The sequence below is a fragment of the Schistocerca serialis genome, chromosome 1, assembly GCF_023864345.2.
Source record: "Schistocerca serialis cubense isolate TAMUIC-IGC-003099 chromosome 1, iqSchSeri2.2, whole genome shotgun sequence".
Classification (NCBI taxonomy): domain Eukaryota; kingdom Metazoa; phylum Arthropoda; class Insecta; order Orthoptera; family Acrididae; genus Schistocerca; species Schistocerca serialis.
The window spans coordinates 681,789,962-681,816,395 of NC_064638.1; positions in this window are offsets into that span (position 1 = coordinate 681,789,962).

Here is a 26,434-nt window from a genome sequence, read left to right on the forward strand (position 1 = left end):
ACCCACACTGCTCTAAATTGTATCATTATTATTTAATATTCATTAAACTAAACATTTTACTCGTATTTTGATTAATACCTTGCTGGCCACCTGTACACCGCAAAATAAATATTCTTCCTAACAAAACGTCGTTTCGAGCTGAAAGTAAGCGCGTAATGACGTGCAACACACGCTGCCGACTTAGTTGACACTGCAATGCAATTTCGTACACATGTAAATGAAATAAACAATTTAATAATATTGATTTGGTAACCACCCAAATCACATACATAAATTTTGTCTTGCAAAAAACTACCTTTGTCCTTTATTTAAGCATATGTTCAAACTAATGACCATGGACTGAAAAGCACATATGCAATCGCTGTTCGAAAGAACGCTGAACAGATGTAATTGCAGTGGATGATATGGTAGAACATGCACTGGCGATTCGACGACACTTATCGTCTGACGTAGTTGGGGCTTCGTCATAGGCTGAATCTTAGTGTGCTCCCCAAAGAAATAAATCGAAAGGAGTCAAATTTGGAGGCCTTGAAGGCCAGTTGACAACAGTATTTCGCCCTATCCAACGTTCTGGAAAGCTCCCATTCAGAATTTGCATTGCAACACGGGACGAGTGAGCCGGAAAACCGTCGTGTCTAGCATCCACATACACTGCCAAATATCCGGTAGTACCTCTTCTAGAAGAACCAGCAGAATCTTTGTCAGAAAGTGTGCATACGAATGTCCATTTAAAATGCCTGAGATAAAGTCCCACAATGTAATTACCTATGATGCCGCACCACACGTTTACTCTCCGCGGCCGTTGATGTTGCATGTGACGAAGTAGGTGTGGATTTTCGGCTGCTTAGCAGTTGCATGTTATGCAAATTTACGTTAGTTTGGTTAGTCAGCGTTGGTTCATGGGTGAACAGCACTCGTTTGAAAAAAATAGGGTCGTCTCTCAGTTGTTGAAGGGGGAACGGACAAAATTCTGTACGGCGTTCGAAATCACGGTCGTCGAGTGTCTCATGTAGTGACAGATGACGGAGACGGATATACTGTCGATGCAGTATGCGGATGACATTCGTCTGACTAATTCCGCATGCCTCAGCAATATGTGTCGTACCACAGCGCGGATTCATTAGCGTCGTAGCCAGAACAGCTTCTTCGTGTTTTCTGTAAGCTGCAGTCTTCTATATTGTCCTCCTTCCGATGTTCAAGTGCCTGTCCGCACTACCGCCTTAATAATTTGTGCAATTGCTGGCACGTCGGAGATCGGCGATCTGGATAGATAGCTCTGTACCGCTATACCGGTTTTATGGCATTTGTTTTACATTCACTGTTGTGTCAAGGCAAGACAGCCTAGACACAATGAGAGGAAGCCGACAGGCACGCGCTAAGCCAAAGAGGGTGCGTGAGGTCTGAAACAGGATACGTAATGATTGCTATAAAGAAAAGTACGTAGCTTCTGTAATACTTAACTTTAATCCATCCTTTTGGTACATCTGGAGATTGTGGCGATACAAGTGAGACTCTCTAGATACACGCAATGTTACTAATGGCGCCTTGCTAGGTCGTAGCCATTGACTTAGCTGAAGGCTATTCTAACTATCGGCTCGGCAAAGGAGCGAGGCTTCGTCAGTATAGTCGCTAGCTACGTCGTCCGTACAACTGGGGCGAGTGCTAGTCCGTATCTCGAGACCTGCCTTGTGGTGGCGCTCGGTCTGCGATCACACAGTGGCGACACGCGGGTCCGACATGTACTAATGGAGCGCGGCCGATTTAAAGCTACCACCTAGCAAGTGTGGTGTCTGGCGGTGACACCACATTCACCAAATAAAAGTAGTATATCCAACTTCTCCTTATTGGTGTACTTGTCTGAGAATGCTGAAGCAGAAATAAGCGGCCTGCAATACAGACAAATAAACAAGCAAATATATTGGCTTTCTAATACAGCGTAGCACGAGAGCTATGCTTCGTCGTGTTTGCACTCCAAGTGCTACGGGCACCGTGCTCTCACATGACATTTCTCGAATTTATTTTACAACAGGTTGCAACGTCAACATTAACAAACGATGTATCACCGTAAAGGTCTTTTCAGGAGCTGCTGAATGCAGTTATAAAAAGTGTATCGTTCCATTTAAAAAACGTACTTTCTTCTATATCTCCGTTGATACCAACGCTAAAAACATTAACCAAACACAAAATACATTCCCGTTGACGCTCTAACATTTGCCGAAAACCGCGTCTCGATAGGTGTAACCGTTCACGAAATAAACCAGTTGTTGCGTATTACATGACTCACCCTGTAAACAAAGCCCTTCTTCGTGGATCACTCTACCTGTCGGTGAGAACCGCACCAAAATCCCTACAGCAGTTCCAGAATATACCCTTTATACACAGACAGAAGAACGTGTCGGGGGCTTTTAATTCACAGTATGTCGAGACAGATTATGCAAAATAAATCTTTGTTCATATAACTGAAATTTCAACAGACGTCCGTGACATTATCTTCTTCTAATATCAAGTGTTTAGAATCATGCAATTATTGCATTACATCTTTACTCTCTTATTAATCAAGTAATGGCTGAATCGCTTTACTGACTGAGGCCATTAAACTACAGAAAAGTTAGTTTCTCTCGCAGCCGTGGAAACATGCTCGGGTGCTCGTAAATCTGACATAAACGTTATTTCTATGCAAGCCATTACCGCAGTACCTTCACTACGTGGACGCTTAAGGCCCTCTCGGGTAAAACACACTGCTTGTGAAGAGGCTTAGATGTAGGCCGACCACAGCGTTGGAGTACACTGATGCGGACAAGGCAGGACTAGTGGGAAGCGAGAGTGAGAAGGGAGAGAGGGGGGGTTGCTGTACCGCAGAGGCCTCGTATGGACCAGCTGCGGCCGCCGGAATTGGCACCGAGGTGTAGGCAGCGCGCATCAGGCCGCAGGAAGTGGCTGACCTGCTCTGCGGAGGAAACAACTGCCGACCGACACTCGGCCGTCGGGGTACGCCGAGGTGCGCGGGCCGAGACGGTCCGGCTAATGGAACGTAGCGCAGCTGCCGCGTCCCAGGCAACAATGGCCGGCGAGCATGGCGGTGCCAGGGCTGCCAACAGCTGTCGCAGCTCGCCCAGGCACTCTTATCCATATTATAACGTCTGCCGTCTATTTCAGTGCCGATGTATAGCAGACGTACACGTCAAGTGCGTCATCAATATATCACAGTACTCGGTGTCGACAGTATCACACGAAATTAAAATACTTTGAAATAAATGGTGAAGCATGAACTACTGTCTACTTTAAATCTGCTTCTGCAGGTCTTTACTGTTATTAAGAGAGATTGTAGAGATAACGATCGGTAAATATGGTGTTCAGGACAAGAAATTATTCACCCCTAGAAAAATCATTACAAGCGCCATTTAATACCTTGCACCCCTCGACTTGATAACCTCCTGGATTCGGTTACGAAGTGAGTCCAAAAGATCGTGCATGTATGTCGCATCCATGTTATGCCATTCGCTGAGGGTTTGATCGCATAGTTCAATCAAATTACTGTGGTGCTGAAGTTTTACCCGCTGTTCCAACTTGTCCTACAGAGTTTCGTGGGGTTCAAGGCAGTCACTCCAGCTCCATAAATTTTGCTGCTGTGGTCTTTGTGGGCCTATGTGAACAAAGGCCTCACGCAAGGAGACTGACTCCAAATGTTCGTTGTAAGCAGATTCCGTCCCAGCTTTCTCTCGCTAACAGGTGGGAATTGACCTTAATTCACTGCCTGTACCAATTCCTCTTGGATCTCGAACCGATTTTGATTCATAAGCCATAAACGTGTCTCCTGTCCCTCTCAGTCAAGATCTTTTTCCTACAACAAATTCTTGAAACATTGGTGAACCACAATCAAAATTTATTTCCGTATGTTACGCCGAATTTACGACGATACAGCATCTCCGGTCTTATATTCAGGACGACTTGGATTTACAAAAACAGACATTGATGTGTTGTGATGTAAAAGTTCTACAGGCTGCTTATTAATGAGAGAATGACGTTTTAAGTAACTGAACAGTGATAAGTAAACATAAATATTTAAAAATAGCAGGACTAACACGAATTCATTTGAACAATAAATTTAAAACTCAAGAGATTATTTCAAGTCTCTGCAGTCGTTTAACATTTCTGCTCCTGATAGCAATGCAGATACATTGGGGAATCTTAGGATCTGTTAACTAAAAATTTGTAATAACAAGAAGAACTAAATGATACTCTTTCCTACTCTTTTAAACACTTTCTGAATTCGAACCTGTGGCAATCAATGAGATCCAGGCCGAAGGAAAGGATGAAGGCTCAAGAAAAGAAGAGGAAGATATCTTTGGAAACAAAATGCTATATTGGTCCATTTGTTAAAGGGAAGATATTACTGACGGTCGAATTCAGAGTTACACACACACACACACACACACACACACACACACACACACACACACACAAACACACACACACATACGCGTACTAGCACACACACACAAACACACACACACACACACACACACACACACACACACACAAACCGAAAAAGAGAGAGGGAGAGAGAGAGAGGGAGGAGAATGACCTTCATAAACGGAGCAAGTCAATCACGCGTTGATGCACCTCTGGCCCTTATGCAAGTAGTTATTCGGGTTGGTTTGGGTTGCCAGAGTTGTTGGATATCCTCCTGAGGGATATCGTGCAAAATTCTGTCCAATTGGTACGTTAGGTCGTCAAAATCCCAAGCTGGTTGGAGGTCCCTCCCCATAATTCTCCAAACTTGCACAAATTGGGGAGATATAAGGGGAACTTTCTCAAATTGGAGGGAGATAAGGCGACTTTGCTGACCAAGGTAGGGTTTGGCAAGCACGAAGACACGCAATAGAAACTTTCCCCGCGTGCGAGTGGGCATTATCTTGCTAAAATTTAAGCCCAGGATAGCTTGCAATGAAAAGCAACATAACGGAGCGTACAAAATCGCCGATGCACCGCTGTGCCGCGTGTGACAACCAAAGGGCTCCTGCTATGAAAGAAGTGGCAGCCCAGATTATCACACCTGGTTGTCGGGCAGTATGGCGGGCGACAGTCAGATTGGTATTCAACTGCTGTCTGGCGTGTCTCCAGACACGTCTTCGCTGATCAACGGGGCTCGTTTCCAAGCCGGACTCTTCACTGAAGACAATTTTACTACAATCAATTAGATCCAGGCCGAAGAAAAGGATGAAAGATCAAGAAAAGAAGGGGAAATAATTTGGAAGAGAAAGGGATTTTCTTTGTCCAGGTGGTGATATAAACTGTTGTTGGGCAAGCTCCTCAGACGATCAGTGGTAGCCAACATTTTAATATGGTGCAGTCGGAGTTTGCAGCGCTGAACCAATCCACCTATTACACATCACAATGAGGTAGCCGCAGTAATACACCACTGTGTTCCAACTATCACTACATATTGTTCTTGGTGAGTCACAGTGATTGCCGAAAGTTATCACTAAGCTTCAGTGACTCTGTTAGAATTCATTTGAATAGAAATTTTTGGAACAGAAGACATGGAGAGAAAACGGATGATTAAACTCAGGACAGTATTTAATCCAACAATAGAAACTAATTGTCCAAAATGGGAACATTGGGAGATCGTCTGAATAGTTTCATTTTATAAAAGAAATGTCAGGTAACGTAGAAGGCGTGTCAGATAAAAAGAAAGAACAGTTTAGCGGATACCAGATATAAGAAATAAAAATGAATGCCAATTTAGCAGCTAACAGTACAGAAAGAAAAAAATGTAATGGAAATGATCAGGGAAGAATTTTCATAATACACTATTGGCCATTAAAATTGCTACACCAAGAAGAAATGCAGATGGTAAACGGGTATTCATTGGACAAATATATTATACTAGAAATGACATGTGATTATACGTTCACGCGATGTGGGTGCATAGATCCTGAGAAATCAGTACCCAGAACAACCACCTCTGGCCGTAATAATGGCTTTGATACGCCTGGACATTGAGTCAAACAGAGCTTGGATGGCGTGTACAGGTACAGCTGTCCATGCAGCTTCAACACAATACCACAGTTCATCAAGAGTAGTGACTCGCGTATTGTTCCGAGACAGTTGCTAGGCCACCATTGACCAGACGTTTTCAATTGGTGAGAGTTCTGGAGAATGTGCTGGCGAGGGAAGCAGACGAACATTTTCTGTATCCAGAAAGGCCCGCACAGGACCTGCAACATGCGGTCGTGCATTATCCTGCTGAAATGTAGGGTTTCACAGGGATCGAATGAAGGGTAGAGCCACACATCTGAAATGTAAGGTCCACTGTTCAAAGTGCCGTCAATGTGAAATAGAGGTGACCGAGACGTGTAACCAACGGCACCCCATATCATCACGCCGGGTGATACGCCAATACGGCGATGACGAATACACTCTTACAATGTGCGTTCACCGCGATGTCGCCAAACACGGATGCGGCCATCATGATGCTGTAAACAGAACCTGGAATTATCCGAAAAATCGAAGTTAAAGAATCAACAAACGGATCAAAAAGTAGATGAAATCGTAGAGAAACTTAAAATTGCTACGGTCTGATATAGGGAATATTAAGAAAAAAAGAAGATAAACAGCATGTTGATGATGGAGTATAGAGGAATCTACCCTCCACAAGCCCTTTTAGAGTGTTTGGAGGAGGGTATTTTTTGTACCAGTGTCACTTCCCTATTTCCTGTTTTACGCGTGAATTTTCGGTGGAAGAACAATTCCTAGGAAGCTTTTATGCGGGAAGAGGCAGGAATTTAAGTATAGACTGAATGAAATAAGATCCAAAACCGTAAAATGCACAAGGATGAACTTAATAGAGCAGAAACAGCTGGAACAAGTATGTGGCCAAACAGAAATTTTTGGAGGACAAAGATATGTCGATAGGTAGCTTTAGATAATATCACAACACAACTTAAAAGTTTACACGCTTACGCTCCCTGATTGAAATTGTCCATATGATAACTTTTATAAAGAGAAACTCACAAGAATCACAGGAGATATCTGTATTCTGAATAATGACCACCTTTTCCGCAGTTACCAAAGGAGAGCAAAGTCAGTAGTCCACTTAACATAAGCCTTGACAGCACTATGGGAGGGTGAAAACTAATCAAAACGCATTATATCCAAAATAGCTTTCATCAAAACACAGATTGTCCTACAGAACCCAACAAAACGCATTTTGTCCCTCACTAAAGTGCTCAGAGCTTGAAAGTATAGAAAGCAATTTCTTTGTGTTAAACACATTTTGATCAACAGCCCTACCTCAATATGTGGTGTAAAATTTGTAAAAATTGATCGAATATCTTTTTCAGTTCACGTTTTTCGCTTCTCCTGAAAAATTTTCTTTTTGGGACATAATGCGTTTTTAAAAGTAGGTCGTCATGCGTTCCTTGTTAGTCTTAAGGGACATGCTTTGAAGAAGAGAACAGTGTGCCTACGGTACTGAATGATATTCAGTGTATTAACAATCACTGACAAATAATTTTTGACCTTATAATCAGAAGTAATAAGGTGTTTTCCCAAGGTAAGTTACGATTATGATGTTTAATGTAGGTACTGTGTAGTAAGACAATATCTCATGATATATGAACTTCGATCGTGTAAGTTAATTGAAAGAAATGGTTTCAAAATGTACATATTTTTTCTGTTGAATGTGCAAGGTACAGAACAATTTGTTACCTAGGAATATAGCAATTATTAAACATTTTATCAAGTCTTAAATCTAGTCGACGTTCATGAGTCACAGTTCGTAAAGAATTTTGGTTTCAGTTATATATTGCGAGGCTGAGGAGTGACTTTTGGAGCCGTGCCCATATGGGCTATGTTACACTCACGATCTATGGTAAGATAATTTATTTCAGTGCGTTGTTTCAGTATAAATAATTTTACTATATGACATGTTATTTTCAAAGTATTACCATATGTTGGTGTAATTTCTATTTGTTACATGTTCAGTGTGGAACACTGCAACCTGCGAATGGATTTTCTTTTGCGATATGCAGAATTCGAGATGCCACAATGAGTTATTGACGACTCATCAGCCATTCCTTGAGAGAAGATGCATTTCACTATGCTATCACTATGCTAAAAATGCCGCTTATAATTACTGAAAATATAAAAGAAAAAACGGATGACATCAACGTTAATGAAATGTTATATCAGTTCAACTTCAGCCATGTCAGCTTGCACATGCTTGTGAATTAAAGTAAGATTTTTAATTTGTAACTGTAGTATGTAGATAACTATTCTGCAATAAATTATGTGAAAAGTTGAAAAAAAAATGAAAACTAGCTGTGTGATGAATTTAATTGAAGACACTTACCACAAATATCTGAAATGTATCTACTGAAGAAATAGTTTTTGAATCTCTGATAAACCAGGATCAAAACTGAAGTCTAAATACAAAGGAAAATTTACGACGACATTATATCTTTTGATCTTAAAAATTCGTTATGACTTGAATTTACAATAGCAAATTTCGATGTGTTGTGATATAATAGATCAACAAGCTATCTGTTATTGGAAGTACGATGTTTATTGACTTAAAAGCGATAAGTGAACGGAGATATTGAATAATGTTAAGACTAATTTAAATTTCTTTCAAGAACAAATTTAAAACTGAGAAATTATTTCAAGCCGCTGCGCCACCATTCATTTAGCACCTCTGGTTCTCACTGAAAGGCAGAAAACAACAGTGAGAACCATAACCAATATTAACTGAAAATTTTGTAATTCTAAGAAAAACCAAATTATTGCTCCTCTTGCCCCTTTGTGGATATGAACTTGCAGTAATAACCTATTCTCGCATATAAAATGCTATTCTGACCCACTACATATAGATAACATATTTCTCAGCGGCGATACACAGTTATTATGACGCCATATCACGCATGTGCACTGGATCACAGCCTTTCAAGGACTGGTGATGAACAAACAACTTTCCTGATTGGTTTTTCAGTTCTGAATTTATCATTATCCTGTTGAAATTTAATAGTAGCTGTGGCACTAAGGCACATTTTTGTATATTCTATTGTAAGTTGAATCAATACCTTTCCAACCAAACCCTTTGATTTTATATATACGCAGTTTGCCACTTTTTACTGCAATACATCGTGTTTAATCGAACGTAATATTTCCTTAGCAGTGGTTGTTCTACTATCACATAATGAACCATGTGACCTAGTGTACGTTCCTTCTTTTCACCCAATAAAGTTATTAACTGATATGTTTAAACAACTTTTAGTGTAAGCGATGCCCACTTCTGGCTTGCTAGCTGGTCAGCTATGTACCAACAAAGCGAAGGCTTTGCCATGGCGAACTGCCATGGATTTCTAGCTGACATCTTCATTAGTAATTTTGAAATACATTTTTTAATTCTCTCTCCCCTCTAACCAATAGCATTTCTTTCTACAGACGATGTGTTGATGAGACGACCAGTGTAAGAGGAGAAGTGAATGACATTAAATAAATTATTGACTCACTCAACTGCTTCACCGCTACAATTGAGTTTACGTATGACACAGAAAATCAACATAATTAAATTAGTTTTTTGGACCTGAAACTGCATTTAATAGGAGACAATATTAACTCTGATATTTGCGAGAAACTAAATAGAACAGATAACATCATTCACACCTCGTATTGTCTCTCCTTTAATCACAATGCCGTGTTCTTTCACGCTACGATTGATCGTGTTATTGAAGTACCCCTTAACCCCTTTAGCCAGTGGTGCCGAACTTAGTACCTTAAGGTATATAGCTCTCAGAAATGGATATCATGCAATCCGTGGCCAAAAAAATTTTAATAAATTAAAACCAAGAATATATATTCCTCTACACTCAATAAGAGCGGCCTTCCTGTTAAGAAATAAGCCACAATCCGTTTTCTAGGTGGAATTTCGTGTCGTATAGCTAATTTGTTTTAAAAAATATGGCATCCTGTGTCCGTTACTATCAATAATGTCACCAAGTTACTCTGTATATATATACAGGGTGGTCCATTGATAGTGACCGGGCCAAATATCTCACGAAATAAGTATCAAACGAAAAAACTACCAAGAACGAAACTCGTCTAGCTTGAAGGGGGAAAGCCGATTCATGACCAAATAAACAAAATTTTGAAGAGCATTAGAAGTGTTTTTTCTTTTTAATATTATTATCACGTTTTGCCAAGCACCGACTGATAATTCAGTTAATTTTCGTTTTTCATTGTATTTATGCCACTCAGGGCATGTGACAATTTAGTGTATTTAACAGAAATTGATGTTTATCTCCGTGAGCGTAAATCAGTTGGTTACTGTATGGTTTTAAGAGTTTATTGCATAGCTCTGTTGTCATTACTTCTTTGTGAAAGAGCGATTCCATATGTTACTGTATAATAAGTTATTCAGATATAAGGTTGGGTAACTTGGGGGCGTTGTGGGTAGCTGGTGTTTTAGTTGCTGGTAACGGTATTAATAGTAAATCATGGAGTAGTTATAGATTTGATTTACTGATCCTACGTATGGTTAAGCACTTTTTAGCATCGGAAATTTTACAATAATAATATCTTGTTCTTGCTGAGTGCCAGGCATTATAAATTACTACGTTGTTTCCTAGTTATCCATTATACGGCAAGTTTGAATTGGTTCTGAATTTCAATTTGTTCCGTTACTTCTGTTAAAGATGATTGTGCTGCTGATTCTTTTGACCATTGTTCAAGTACTTTCGGAATACAAAAATGTGTATATGTGTACTATTTTGTTATCAGTGGTTTCCTGTTCTGTTATATGAAGTTGGGATTGTTAATAAAATAGTTGTGAAATAGAGCCCCATGTCTGAAGCACCCCGAGACGAAATCCCACTCCACCTGCATCACATACTGGAAATTTACAAAACTGTTTAAGGAATAAATTGTCTTCTTGGAACATATGCTCACAACTTTCGTTTTTCTGGTGGTGTACTATTTTCTTCTGCTGCATCTAAACTCCAGCAACGTATGGCAGAATGTAGTAGGGTAGGATTGAAAGTTGACGTGTAAAGCCAAAATGACAAGAAATTCCACACTACTGGCTTTCCCCCACCTCTCAGTCCTCATAGCTCACTTGTGCAGATGTACTTACACGTTGCAGACTGTACAGGATGTTCCCTAATCTCCTGAAGATGGGAAATTTAAAAATCTCATTGGTCCTAAGCGTAAAATGGCGGGAAATCCAGGCTGGTTGAAGTAATCTGCTTGTGCCATGTTTAATACGGTAGGAAATCCTAATTGAAAAAGGTGAGAAGGCGCACTAGCGGCGTTAAAATTTACATTTACACAATCATTGGGATAGGGCAGAGATAGTTTTACTTATTTGTTTAAATAAATCGAGACATTCGCAGTCTGTAGCAGTTCAGGACAAGCACTGTGCTGAGAAGTATGCCAGGTCACTGCGACATGTGCCCAGCAAGGCAAGTTGGGCAGCTCTTGAAGGCTCCAGTCTACTGCGGGACCTTGTAAAATCAGGGCTACCGCGGCTCCGTCTGTATAAGTAGGCCACTCAGGCTAGCCTGAACAGGCCACGGCAGATTCCCATCAGTTCTTCCAAATCTCACTGATGTGGGGGGCTGTTAATATCTTTCCCCTAACTTTAAAACTGGGTTTTCCCCAATCCTCTAATGTCACAGTTCACTGGCACAATAAGCATGGTTATCAGGTCACTTTTACTAAGTTCAGAATCTAACAGCACACTTGCCCTATGTTAAAAATGAGGAGGATATTAAAAATCCAAGATAATCGTGCCAATATCTGTAACTGGTATGTTTTTAGTGGCGGCACTGCAGTCAACCCCACCCCACCTCTAACACCAGAAACCTTAGGTTCGAGGTTAAAATGGTAGGAAATTTGAAAATTCTATAAACACACTCGTGTTTTAGCTCATATTGAAAAGTGGTGGGAAATTCAGGATGTCCTAAGTTTAAAGCGATGTCTGTTGTGCAATGGCCCACATGTACACTATGTGATCGAAAGTATCCGGGCACCCCCAAAAACATACGTTTTTCATATTAGCTGCATTGTGCTGCCACCTACTACCAGGTACTCCATATCAGCCATTAGACAATGTGAGAGAGCAGAATGGGGCGCTCTGCGGAACTCCCGAACTTCTAACGAGGTCAGGTGATTGGGTGTCGCTTGTGTCATACGCCTCTACGCGAGATTTCCACACTCCTAAACATCGCTGGGTCCACTGTTTCCCATGTGAAAGTAAAGTGGAAACGTGAAGGGACACGTACAGCACAAAAGCGTACAGGCCGACCTCGTCTGTTGAATGATACGAGACCACCGACATTAGTAGAGGGTCGTAATGTGTAACAGGCTGACATATATCCACACCATCACACAGGAATTCCATACTGCATCAGGGGTCCACTGCAAGTACTATGGCAATTAGGCCGGAGGTGAGAAAACTTGCATTTCGTGGTCGAGTGGCTGCTCATAAGCCACACATCACGCCAGTAAATGCAAAACGACGCCTCGCTTGGTGTAAGGAGCAAACAAAAATGGACGATTGGACAGTGTAAAAATGTTGTGTGGAGTGACGAATCACGGTACACAACGTGGCGATCCGATGGCAGGGTGTGGGTATGGCGAATGCCCGGTGAACGTCATCTACCAACGTGTGTATTGCCAACAATAAAATTCTGAGGCTGTGGTGTTATGGCGTGGTCGTGTTTTTCATGGAGGGGCTTGCACCCCTTGTTGTTTTACGTGACACTATCACAGCACAGGCCTACGCTGATGTTTCGAGCACCTTATTGTTTTGTGCTGTTGAAGAGCAATTCGGGGACGGTGATTGCATCTTTCAACACGATCGAGCACCTGTTCAGAACGCACAGCCTGTGGCGGAGTGATTACACGACACTAACATCCCTGTAATGAACTGGTCTGTACAGAGTCCCGACCTGAATCCTATAGAACAGCTCTAGAATGTTTTGGAATGCCGATTTCGTGCCAGGCCTCACCGACCGACATCGATACCTCAGTGCAGCATTCCTTGAAGAATGGGCTGCTATTCCCAAAGAAACCTTCCAGCACCTGTTGAAAGCATGGCTGCGAGAGTGGAAGCTGTCATCAAGGCTAAGAGGGGGCCAACACCATACGGAATTCCAGTACAACCGATGGACGGCGCCACGAACTTGTAAGTCAATTTAAGCCAGATGTCCAGATACGTTGAATCACATAGTGTAAGTTGAGATGACGAAAGCCATGGGGTAGCAATATGTACATGTACAGATCACGGTAGTATGGCGTACACAAGGTATAAAGCGGCAGTGGACTGTCGGAGGTGTCATTTTTGCACAGGTGAATAATGTGAAAAGGTTTCCGAAGTACTATGGCCGGGCCACGGTAATTAACAGTGAACTCGGAATGGTAGTTGGAGATAGCCGCATGGCACATTCCATTTCAGAAGTCGATAGGATATTCAATAATCTGCGATCCGCATTGTCAATAGTCAATAGTAACTTATTTCAGGGATTAGTTCTCACTACGGACATCGTCATCGCCGATGGCATTCAAACCAAGACAGGCGGCATTTGTATAGAGTTGTCATTGTTAACAGACAAATAACACTGTTTGAAATCACCGCTGAAAACAATGTGGGACGTGTGACGTACGTATCCGTTAGGTCAGTGGGGCGGAACTTGAGTTTAATAGGCTATGACTGCAGACGACGCGAGTACCTTTACTAGCAACACGACATCTCCTCCAGCCCCAGTCCTGGGCTCATGACCTTGTCAGTTAGACCCCAAACTACTGGAGAACCGTTGCCTCATCAGATGAGTCCCGATTTCAGTTGGTAAGAGTTGATGGTAGGGTTCGAGCGAGGCGCAGACCCCACGAAGCCATGGACCCAGCCCTTCGACAAGGCGCTGTGGAAGGTGGCTCCATTAAAGGGCGTGTGCTGTGTTTACATGGATTGGAGTGGGTACTCTGATCGGCTGCTTGAAGAACATTTGCAGCTATTTAAAGATGAAATTCTTATGGATGACAATCCGCCATGTCATCAAGTGATTGATGTGAAGGACATTCCTGACGATCCGAGCAAATGATTTGACCACCCAGATTGAGTATCACGAATCCCATCTAAGATTTATGGGCCTTAATCGAGAGGTTATTTCGTGCACAAATCCTGAAGCATCAACATTTGGGCAATAAAGGATGGCAATAGAGGCAGCATGGCTCAATATTTCTGCAGAGGAATTTCAGCGACTCGTTGAGTCCATGCCACGTCGAGCTGCTGCACTACTCCTGCCAAAAGGAAGTCCGACACGGTCTGAGGAGGCATCCTATGACTTTTGTCACCCCAGTGTAGAACATACATGCAGCGGTTTGCTACTACATATTTATGACGTGGAGCCGCAGGGAAAATCCAGCCACCGGGTCATTGCAAAGACATAATCATGCTGTACTTAAGCACGTCGCTTGCGCTATACATTATTGACCTGGCTATTTACTGGATTTCCGCTGGAATACGTTTTGTATCGTCAGTTTGCGGGTTACTGACGGATATGCTTGATCCTGAACTATCTGACATACTCTCTTGGTTCATTCAACAATTTACGACGACCCAGCGCGGGCTGCAGTTGTGGAATATCAAATCATTACAGTGCATCAATATTTTCTGTGTAATAAAGGTTGTATCGCACCATAAGAAGGTATAGCACAAGTTTGATCAGTATGATGACGCAAATCTTTAACAAATGCAGAACTGTTGTTACAGTAGGAAGTTGCATGTTTAAATGGAGATCTTGACAAAGAAAGAAATCTCTGTTTAGTCTATGGCCCCAAGTGTTACAGGAATTCGTATGTATAAGTTGTTACAAGCAAGAACGAATCTTCCATGCGTTTCTAATACAATGCAGCATCAGTTCTCATTTAATGAAATACGCACAGTGCAAAGTCGACTGCACGATCTTATTCCTCAGAATCAAGATTCAATTGAAAGAAAAACACTGGCTGAATTTACGCTCTCTTTCGTTCAGCCACCTTAACTAATTCCTATATCTTTGGGATTAAATTTGCAAATTAAATTTTCACGGGATCATCTGTGCGCGAGTGTAGTTCATCCATCCTGGTAACTGAGAATAGCAACGATTTTTATGGGTTTTCGATGCAGATACTGGAAAGATATTGGTCCTGGGAATTCAAAGACTGTATAAAAATCTCACGGTAGTTACACAGACTATCACCGACACACAAAAAGAAGTGAGCAGGGGACTCCAGTTTATATATGTGGATGCAGAAGATTTAATAATATACACTTTATTTTCTTATTAAAAACATTAGTACAACTTGTGGTTGCATGCAGTAATATTCGTCTATTTTGCTTTTGATGGATGGTGAATGCAATGTGATAATTACAGTTTAACAATTTTCAGTTTTTTTTTTATTTTACTTGTGCTGTGAAACCTTGCTTCTTGCTAAATTTCATAATTTACTGTCAAAGGGAAGTATGGTATAGGTTCTGATGACTGAGTTTGCGAGCGTCAAAATATATGATATAAATGGCCGTATTTTTTGATTGCATTGACTTAGAAGCTTTACTATCTTACATCGCCAAGGGACAGTAGACATTAATATGTGAAATAAATTTCAACACGGTACGTTTACCCGATCCTGAGAAAATGGACATGGACAGGCAGACAGAGAAACAGAAACTGGATCACCAAAGTGATCGTGTAAGGTTTCCGTTTTTATAGGCTGAGATGCGGAACCTTGAAATTCAGAATTACGATCGATAACAGGTCGCTGCAGAGGTCGACTGCCAAGGTCCGAGCTAGACTAGTATTGTAGACGGTCAAGTCTCGGCAGTGCTCCGTTGCCGATTGGTCGCTTCTCATTGGTATATCCTATCTGGCCGTTGGAAGAATGCTCGCAAATGCGAAGCACACAGCATTCCGCTTAAGACGGTTGCAGAATAACTCACCATCTCGCAACAGCAGAAAACTGTTCCGTCTTTACGCTTCCGCTCCGAGTGTTTTATGGAAACGGTGCTACAAATGCTGTGGGCGTATTGACCTCCCTTGTAAAAGAATTCTCACAATCATAATTTCTTTCGCACAGTGGAAATGAAATGTAGAAGTTCTAAAGTTACAGCAAAGATGTAAAATTGTTTGGCGTACCGTAACATTTCAACGAAATAAACTTTCGCTAACTGATAAAAAGTGAGGTCCAGCTAGGAAGTGTACTGGTACCGCTTCCTCGCTCTCTCGCACCACCCCTCAGAATCTCTCTTACGACTTTCTGTCTTTCCATTTACTCCCTCACTAGTACACTCAGTCAGTTTGTGTTGCGTAGTAAAGTTCTAAATAATGAAAATCCGCCAAATAGACATTCATTTTGGAAAAAAACCCATAAGCTCCTTTAGAATTACCATTCTCAAGTAACTTACAAAACGGACTACTTGTGTAGTGAAAATGAATTTCTCTGGAAATTTTATGTCTCAAGTGTTGCTGGAAATATGAAGTTACGACAAAATGCACTTGTGCGGTTAATAAGGAACAACATCAAATTGTGATAAACACCAGTCACAACATTAAAGTATGAATACCCCAGGCGGCGTCGCAGAGATCAATCTTTAGAAACACCTTACATACATGATGACACATCTTGCCTACTGGTAAAAAAAATATTAAATTTAAGCACAAAACGGGTTTGAAACCACTCTAAAAGGAGCATACTTGCGAAGTATCATCAGCTACCAAATTTAGGCAGTGGCTTCACACAGCAAAAATGCATGTGACGGGGTGTACCTTGTATTTCTATATTGCACTCAGTTGCGAACTTTTCGGGGATGAAGCATTACTTTTCGTTCATGCATCTATGATCGACACGCCTTTGTCACTGTGTAAATGCACCTGTTATTGCAAATGACGTGACTTTAGACAGCTTACGCTGAATCATAGTCTTTCAAAATGCTGGTGTGGAAAAGATCCATAAGACATGAACACAGATGGATCAGGCGTTTACACGTGCTCGCCAACACATGCACAACAAAACAAGCGTCAGGTTTCAACTCGGGAACATTACAAAGTGTGAGCTACTACGAAGACCATTAAACAATTCAGTAATTAAATCGCAAATATAAGTAATTAACAATCTGTTTGAAAATGAAACCACTTGGGGTAGATGACACGTAGATGTGGGGATTTTGTAAATATTGCTGCAGAAAAATTAGTGTTCAAATTTTTAACTTAAGATGTTCCCGCTTTGCCCGAGTCGGAACGCTTTTAGTCGGCGATCAAAGGCTAAGATTATGTTGTACCAATGGCCTATTGTTTTTCAGTAGTTGTGAGTTTAGTTAGTGACGTGCCCTCGCGGCCTTAGTAAAGGAGTATCAGATATTGCTTACCCTCATTTCGCAGAAGCTGCGTATTCTTTGCTCGCGGATGCTACTAGTGTCCACGGCCTACAAAGACTGATGTAGTTCATCTCTAGTTTTCTTGTTGTACTGACTGCGGCCAGAAATACGCCGGTTACCTGAATTTAGTCGTATGTTCGGAACGACCCCAGCAGTTACCAACACTGTTGGATCGGCCAGAGTTCGATGCCGAATAGGTAGATGCTTAGACAGAAAGCAAAACTGATTAGAAGCGTACCTAATCTAGATGGCACTGGCTTCACTTCACTTTGAACCGCAAGTCCCAGAGAGTGCGCAACACAGGAAATGTTATCATGAACAAATCTATTCACAGATATAAACTGCTGAGGCTTCTGCTGATTCTGCTCGTAGACTGAGCTGACCTCATTGCGGAATCTTCGTATGCCGTCTCAGTGGCTGCGCATCCCGCACTTACTGCAGGAGGTGTGGCTTCAAGCCGGCCGCGGACTGGTGAGGGCGTCACATGGTTGGTTTACAGCCGGCCTCGAGATGCATTTTACTGACGCAATATCGATAATGTACGGCATCACAAACTCAATAAGGGTACCTCTCGCAGGCGATATCCGTTATTCGAGTATTGTCGCTTCACTACATTACACTTATAGCAAGCCTACGAATTTATTAGAGCACGGCCGATTGACCATGCCCTGTCCATTCAACGTACCAATTGGGCTACTGTTACGTTCGCCACTCAGTTACTCAAATTACTACATTCAGACCATGGAGATACGGAAGAATCCGCAGAGCAAGTTATAAGACGTGGAGCGTTCACCTACTTAGGCAAAGATCAATGAAGATACTGCCATATGTTCATTTTCAGAGTTACCATATGAATCATCTGGCGTGATTTACGGGTAAAGGGAAGAAACCTGACAGAATGGTCGGTTCCAAAAGTAACCCTTTCACTTCCCAAGAACGAGCCTATTTTGTCTTCAACACTGCACCATACAGCTCGCTGATAAGTAACAACACTCTCCACCATAACTAGAAACACTGTTTACAACTTAGAATAATTTGCTGAAGATCGATTTTTACGTAGTGATTAAATCATTGGTAGCTACTGTTGGAGTATTCAGTCCACAGTAGTCTATGGGCTGAATATACCAGTTCGAAGCAGCTCTCGAGGTAACTCATCCTAATGAAGGGTTATCTGTAATGTTTAACATTAATGTTTCATTTCTATATAAGCCTAGACTCCAAATAAATACATTCAAGTACGTCTTCTTAAAATTTAAATCTATTTTCGGTATTATTATATTTTTGATTTTTTGAAAAGCTCGACTTTTCATTTTTTCTTTTTCTATAGTAAATATTCATTGTATAATGTCTTTACCTCTGCTGTTGACAAATATTTCACTCCTCAAATGTGATATTGTCTTCATTTGCTTTATACTGCCAACCTTGTATACAGCGTGGTCCATTGATAGTGACGGGGAAAAATTTCTTACGAAATAAGCATCAAATGAAAAAACTACAAAGAACGAGACTCGTCTAGCTTGAAGGGGAAACCAGATGGCGCTATGGTTGGTCCGCTAGATGGCGCTGCCGTAGTTCAAACGGATATCAACTGTGTTTTTTTAAAATTAGGAACCCCCATTTTTTATTACATATTCGTGTAGTACGTAAAGATATATGAATGTTTTAGTTGGACAACTTTGTGATATATGGCTCTGTAGTAGTCATAAACGTATAAGTACGTGGTATCACGTAATATTCCGCCAGCTAGGACGGTATTTGCTTCGTGATACATTACCCGTGTTAAAATGGACCGTTTACCAATTGCGAAAAAGGTCGATATCGTGTTGATGTATGGCTACTTTGATCAAAATGGCCTATGGGCGTGTGCTATGTATGCTGCTTGATAGCCTGGACGACATCATCCAAGTGTCCGGACCGTTCGCCGGATAGTTACCTTATTTAAGGAAACAGGAAGTGTTCAGCCACATGTGAAACGTCAACCATGACCTGCAGCAAATGATGATGCCGAAGAAGGTGTTTTAGCTGCTGTCGCGGCTAATTCGCACATCAGCAGCAGACTAATTGCGCGAAAATCGGTAATCTTACAACCGTCGGCGTTGAGAATGCTGAATCAACATCAATTGCACCCATACCATATTTATGTGCACCAGGTTTTGCATGGCGACGACTTTGAACGTCGTGTACAGTTCTGCCACTGGGCACAAGAGAAATTACGGGACGATGACAGATTTTTTGCACGCTTTCTATTTAGCGACGAAGCGTCATTCACCAACAGCGGTAACGTAAACCGGCATAATATGCACTATTGGGCAACGGAAAATCCACGATGGCTGTGACAATTGGAACATCAGCGACCTTGGCGGGTTAATGTATGGTGCGTTATTATGGGAGGAATGATAATTGCCTCCCATTTTATCGATGGCAATCTAAATGGTGCAATGTATGCTGATTTCCTACGTAATGTTCTATCGATGTAACTACAAGATGTTTCACTGGATGACAGAATGGTGATGTACTTCCAACATGATCGATGTCCGGCACATAGCTCGCGTGCGGTTGAAGCGGTATTGAATAGCATATTTCATGACATGTGGATTGGTCGTTGAAGCACCATACCATGGCCCGAAAGTTCACCGGATCTGACGTCCCCTGATTTCTTTCTGTGGGGAAGTTGAAGGATATTTGCTATCGTGATCCACCAACAACGCCTGACAAGATGCGTCAGCGCATTGTCAATGCATGTGCCAACATTACGGAAGGCGAACTATTCGCTGTTGAGAGGAATGTCGTTACACGTATTGCCAAATACATTGAGGTTGATGGACATCATTTTAAGCATTTATTGCATTAATGTGGTATTTACAGGCAACCACGCTGTAACAGCAGGCGTCCTCAGAAATGATAAGTCCACAAAGGTACAAGTACCACATTGGAACATCCGAAATAAAATGTTCAAACGTACCTAAGTTCTGTATTTTAATTTATAAAACCTACCTGTTACCAACTGTTCGTCTAAAATTGTGAGCCATATGTTTGTGACTATTACAGCGCCAGCGCCATCTATCACAAATCGAAAAAAGTGGTCCAACTAAAACATTCATATTTCTTTACGTACTACACGAATATGTAATAAACATGGGGATTCCTATTTAAAAAATGCAGTTCATATCCATCTGACCTATGGCAGCGCCATCTAGAGGGCCAATGATAGCGCCATCTTGTTTCCCCCTTCAAGCTCATTAAGTTTGGTTCTTTGTAGTTTTCTCGTTTGACGCTTATTTCGTGAGATATTTGGTCCAGTGACTATCAATGGACCACCATGTATATTACTTCCATTCTTCATCCTTCCCTTCTTTGCTGAATAATCGCTTGGAATCTGATTTCTTGGTATTTATACAACTGCTTCTCGTCACGTCGAAGGCTTCCATAATATTTCTATACGCAGCATCTATGTTTCCTACATTCAGATACGGATGCTTACACCTCCCGTAAACTCGATCCTCCTCAACTGCTTGTCTCACCCATCCTCTCCCACCCCCGCCCGCCGCTGCACCTGCATTACCACATCCCACCTGCTCTCCATCTCTCCACCCTCCTTACCCTCTCCCAAGGTGGCTTCCTCCAGCTCCCCTTCCCTGATGATGCCCTCTTCCCCTCCATCTACCCCTCCTACCAACTTTGATCCTCCCCTCCCACTTCCTGTGTGTTTTCCTTTGGGCACATTCCGTCCCTTCTCTCCTCCTTCCCTCCCTCCTCCCTTTCTTCCCACTCCTACCCCAGGCTTCCCCTACCCCTATCCCTCTACTCCTCCTCCCATCTCCTCTGCCATTGGCATCTTTGCTCTCCCATGTCCCTTCCCCTAAGCCTTCTCCCCCTCTTGGCAGGTCCACAGAACCTCACACGTTACATGAACATTCGCGCGCCAGAGATCATCGCCATCCGTTTCTCGTGTGCCATCGTGTTTTGTGTTTAGTGTTCACCGTCACACTCCATCCTTCACATGTGCCATCGACATCATCAGTGTTTGTGCGTCGTGTAAACAGTTTGTAGTGTGGATTATCGTCGAGTGTGAACGGCTGCGTGGTTTTGTATTTATGTGTCTCCTGTTTTATTACCCGCCATTATGTAAATTATGTGTATTCCTTATGTTTTTTTATTCTCGTTGTCTATTCTATGGCTGAAGAGCAGCATAGAATGCTGCTGCCAGCCTGCCTGTTGTATAGGTTTTAAAATCACAATAAAAGAAAAAAAGTTTCCTACATTAATGTATGCTTTTTCAGGTTTGTGTTTGTCTTCCATTTATCTCTGCTTTTTCACTTTGCACTTACTCTCTGTTTCTTTTTTCGTAAGCGTCTTCATTATTTTTACGTGTTCGATCTAATGTATTTTTGTAATTTCTTCTTATACCAGAGACATATAATTCACTGTACGTTGCCCATGGTGTTGCTGTCTTTTCCATTATTGTACCTACTAATCCTTTAGACCCATCTGATTTTGGGTCGACAACCCTGTATTAATCTGACTAGCAATCCGGTTCTCCCTGTTGCAGCTCTTACCTGCTCAATTAAATGACGTGATTTTCCTCGATCCGGCCAGTAGAACACCAGATTTAATTTTCCTTTTGGCAACTGGCTCCTGAGTAGCTCCTGTCTACAGATCCGGCCTGGTGACTGCTGTACCTGCGGGATATTTTATTCAAGAGCATGTCATCATCATTATACAATCGCTAAACCATTAAACGTGTGGACTACCTTCCCTGCGGAGTATTTTACTGAAGAGGATGTCACCATCATTAAACTATACAATGGAGTTGCGTGTAACATGATGGTTGTAGCTTCTCCTGTAGTCATCTGCTGTCATCCCCTGTAGCTATTAGTCATCTGCTGTACCCCCCAACAGCAACGCCGTATTGGCTGATGTAGCAAGGCTTCCAATTTCCCATCACAATTAAATTTTTGTCTCCCAGATTCCCTTTCCGAAATATTAGGACCTACAGCATGGCTATCTGTTTCATTGAGGTATGCGGATCACCCCACAGCAGCATGGTCCACAGTAGGGAGATAGATATTTTAACATCGAGAAATATCACATTATTAACTAGAAAGTCACATAATTTTAAAATTATTACAAAATAAAATCACTGATGACTGTGGTGATGCAGCATACCATATAACAAATTAAATAAATAACTAAATATAGTATGATGTTAAATGGTGATGCAAGACGTCTTTGCATAAATGATAAATATCTGCAATGTTAAGTCAATTAATTATTTAAGCTGTAATACTCATTTAAAAATGGATTAAAACAGTCTCGTCTGCATAAAATATTTATTTGCAGTGCTAACCAGCTTCAGTCAGAAAGTGACCATCTTCATAACATTTACACCATAATGGTAGGCGGTGGTTATGAAGGAAGCAGGTGGCGTGCCTCCATGAATGTGAACTGTGTGGAGCTATAACACTTGCTTCGTTCACCGCCATCGCCTGCCATCATCGTATAAATGGTCTGGAAATGGTCACATTATACAAATAAATATTTTATTTCGATAAAGACTTCTTTAAATCCATTTTAAAGTGTTTTAGGCAGACCACTGATATTCTCAACAAGAAATGAACTTAAAAATAATACTAAAATTTGTGATCCATGTAAAGGATCTCGCGTAGAAACTAACTGCTGGTTTTCTCGAACAATATCTAAATGACAGTACCTCTGCTGCGAGGCGTGCTTTCTTAGCAGAAGTCGCACTCCGCCTCCGTGCGAGTACATGGTACAACATAACATACTTTGAAGAAAACTACACAAGAATAAAACATGAGTGAATACTTAAATAATGACCCAGGTTACTACAACTAAGATATGAGTACGTTGAAGAAGTGAATAATATCTTTACCGTAGCGTTATTATTCCTTTTCAAAATAACAAGTTCATCAACCTGCACCACTTACCCTGGTAGTATATTAGTACGTTCAGTACAATAATACTACTTACAGAGCTAGTCGAACAATGGTATCTAACTGCACGTCGTTTGGTCAATGGCTGACGAGAAACGAAGAGCAGAGGACCAAGAAAGAGTGAAAATCATGCAAAACATTTGATGGATGAAATTTTATCACAGTGTCTCTTTGTGAGCGTTTACTATCTCTGCTAATAACTATAGTGCTCGATGGAGACATTAGCTGTATTTAATTATAACGCTACAGTAATTACACATAATGTCAAAGTGATTATTTAGGAAAATTAAAAATCTTTCGTAAGACCCTCCTGTGGACATTAACATCTACATTGTTTTACACGGAAAAAACTGGTTCACTTAAACCCTGCTATGGAATTCAACATAAACAGTATTTTACTCAGCACAGAAATTGCATACCTGATATGAACAGAGATTACACTTATTGAGTAGTATGTAAGGTACCCTGTGTGTGTTTCCTTTCACGGATTATTGGTCTGCACTGCAAATGATGAGCTTTATTCAATTTACTTACATCAATAAAGATAATCATAAAGAAAGCGATTATTTGGGAAATGGTAAATAATACACAAGAAAACTGACTAGTATGTCATTACCCAAATAGTACTTTACGAAACTACACCATTTACGCCACCTTGCCCTGTAGATACGAGAGAGAATAATACGCGTTTGATAGGAGGATAGCAGCCTACGTACTAACGATATATCTAGAGCAGACATCTTTGTGGTCTAATATACCATATGTTCTGCTAAGCAAAGCTATTGGCGTTTTGACGACCTATGAAACTGAGATGAGGATGGCTTGGTGGTTTGCATCATCACTAATTCCATAGACTGTCTCGACACACAGGATGTTGAGATGAAGACACTGATATGCAGTCGTAAACAACTTTTACTGTTACACATTGCAAGGTAAATAATCATACCTTCCCAATTACGGTCTGCTCTAACAGTTGATCTACAAAGGTGGTATCTAGCACATTCTGCACAAAAGTGATTGTACACGTAAACTGTAAGTAGGTGGAGCAAGTGTCTCTTTCGGCCAAGGCATTATAATAAATACATCATTTCCGTTGTATTGCTAGACCTCATGTATGTGACAAAGTGGAATCTAACTGAATATGAAATTAGTCAAGGATGAGGCACATCTTTGAGATCCAGTGCTGAGTTAAAGTACCCAGTGGAATTACTAACACTTTAATTTAATGGCCCTAGCAGTGAATTTAAAGATTGGGAATTGAAATATTATTTATTGTTTGAAGGAAATGGTTGTGATAATAAACTCAAGATGTAAGGAATACTATGGCATATTATAAAAGACACATGAAAATAATAATGTAACAGAACACAGTTACTCGGAAAAGAACTTTACAAAGATGTGAAATACTGTGAGAACTGCAAACCGATTTTGCGAGTTGGCACAGTTACTGCTTCTTTGACGACATTTCGCCCCCAGACAAATAAAAATCAACAAGCCAATGAATCGAATTTCTTTCCCTCTTTTCCAAAGAACTTTCTGCCATGTATTACGTCCTCATGAAATTACTGCTACACTCCAATAGGTGCTCATTCAACTACCAGCTAGCCTCACATTACAGTTCCTAAGAAATGTTAAATCCTTGCTACGAGATTAGCAGCAAACTCTGTTACAGCGTCTATCTGTTAAGTAGGTCAGTGCTATTTTGTCAAGTTTTTAGGAAGGCCAGGAGATGTTTATCTGCCGAAGTGTATCACTCAGCAAGCTCCTAGCACCCATTCCATCTTCTAGAGTGCAGGCTTTTTTATTTAGCCAGCTGCAAACTATCCTATAAATGGACAGTGGCCTGTCCACCTGGTCCATGTGTGGCAAAGCACCTTCCATCCCCTGGTAAGGAGGTAGGAGCCCTACCCGCTATTTGTTCTCCCTGTGTTGCTGCACAGGCCGGCATGCTCTCAGCCTCTCGTGGCTCGTTCTGTTGAGCCTCACAAAGCGTCACCTCTGTTATATATTCACAACACTCCTCACATAGGAAGTTAGCCCTTGAAGCAAATGAATGTAACCATAACCATGTTAGACTACAAGAGTTAAGAAGAAGAAGTGAAATCAGCTCATACCATCACTGTGATATCACGATTCCAATAAAACCAATTTAATTACCTTCCATTTGCGTAATGAAAGGTAAACAAAAATGGAAAGGAACAAGTCGAAGGGCTTGCTGCATTTCATTATTTATTGAGAAACTGTAAATAACTCCAGTTTTACGGCATTATATTTAAGAACCAGCCTCTCCACAGCGTGCAACAGCAAGTTGTAGCACTGCTGTTGAGCGATAGTATTGAAATTGATCTGTAGGTGCACTTCTCCATTTTGTAAGGTTTCAATTGGCGTTTGTGTAACACGCTGCGAGAAGATGTGACTAACAGGTTAGTCTGAAGTGCGAAACGGCGCAACGAGTTTCCTATCTTCTTCCCAAGATCGCCCCAAGCCCGTTTAGTTTGGCTAAAACTAACGCGCCACCTGCCAAAGTCAGGAAATGTGGCGGCGCCGCTGCCTGCTTCTGCAGTATTAGTTCATGGCGAGCCAGTTTTTCATGAAATTTTCACTACCGTCTATCCACCGATCTTAGTTATTACAACCTCGTATTCTTTAATATCTGTAATTATACGAAATAAGTAGAAAAACAGAAGTGCTGTTATGTAACACATTGTCATTTAACTCGTTTCCATACTTTCGTTTTCATGAGCAATGAAGCAAGTACGATCGGTTAGAAAAATGAAAGGTATACGTATACGATATTTTACTCACTCCTCTCAACAAATGGAATTAAGCCAATGCGTGTATTATGTGTCTTACAGTTACTTCACTACAGTCAATTATATTCTGCCTGTGAGACCAGTTCGGTTGAATGTTGTGTAATATATGAGTAAAGGTCATGGTAGAACATACAGTGTGTTAAAGTCTCTGTGAATTGCACTGAGACTACGAATGCAGATTACGTTGGAATTCCGATACAAAGTTGCAAGAAGAAAATCTGACAGATGGGGAATTATTGGGCCCTTATTTTTGA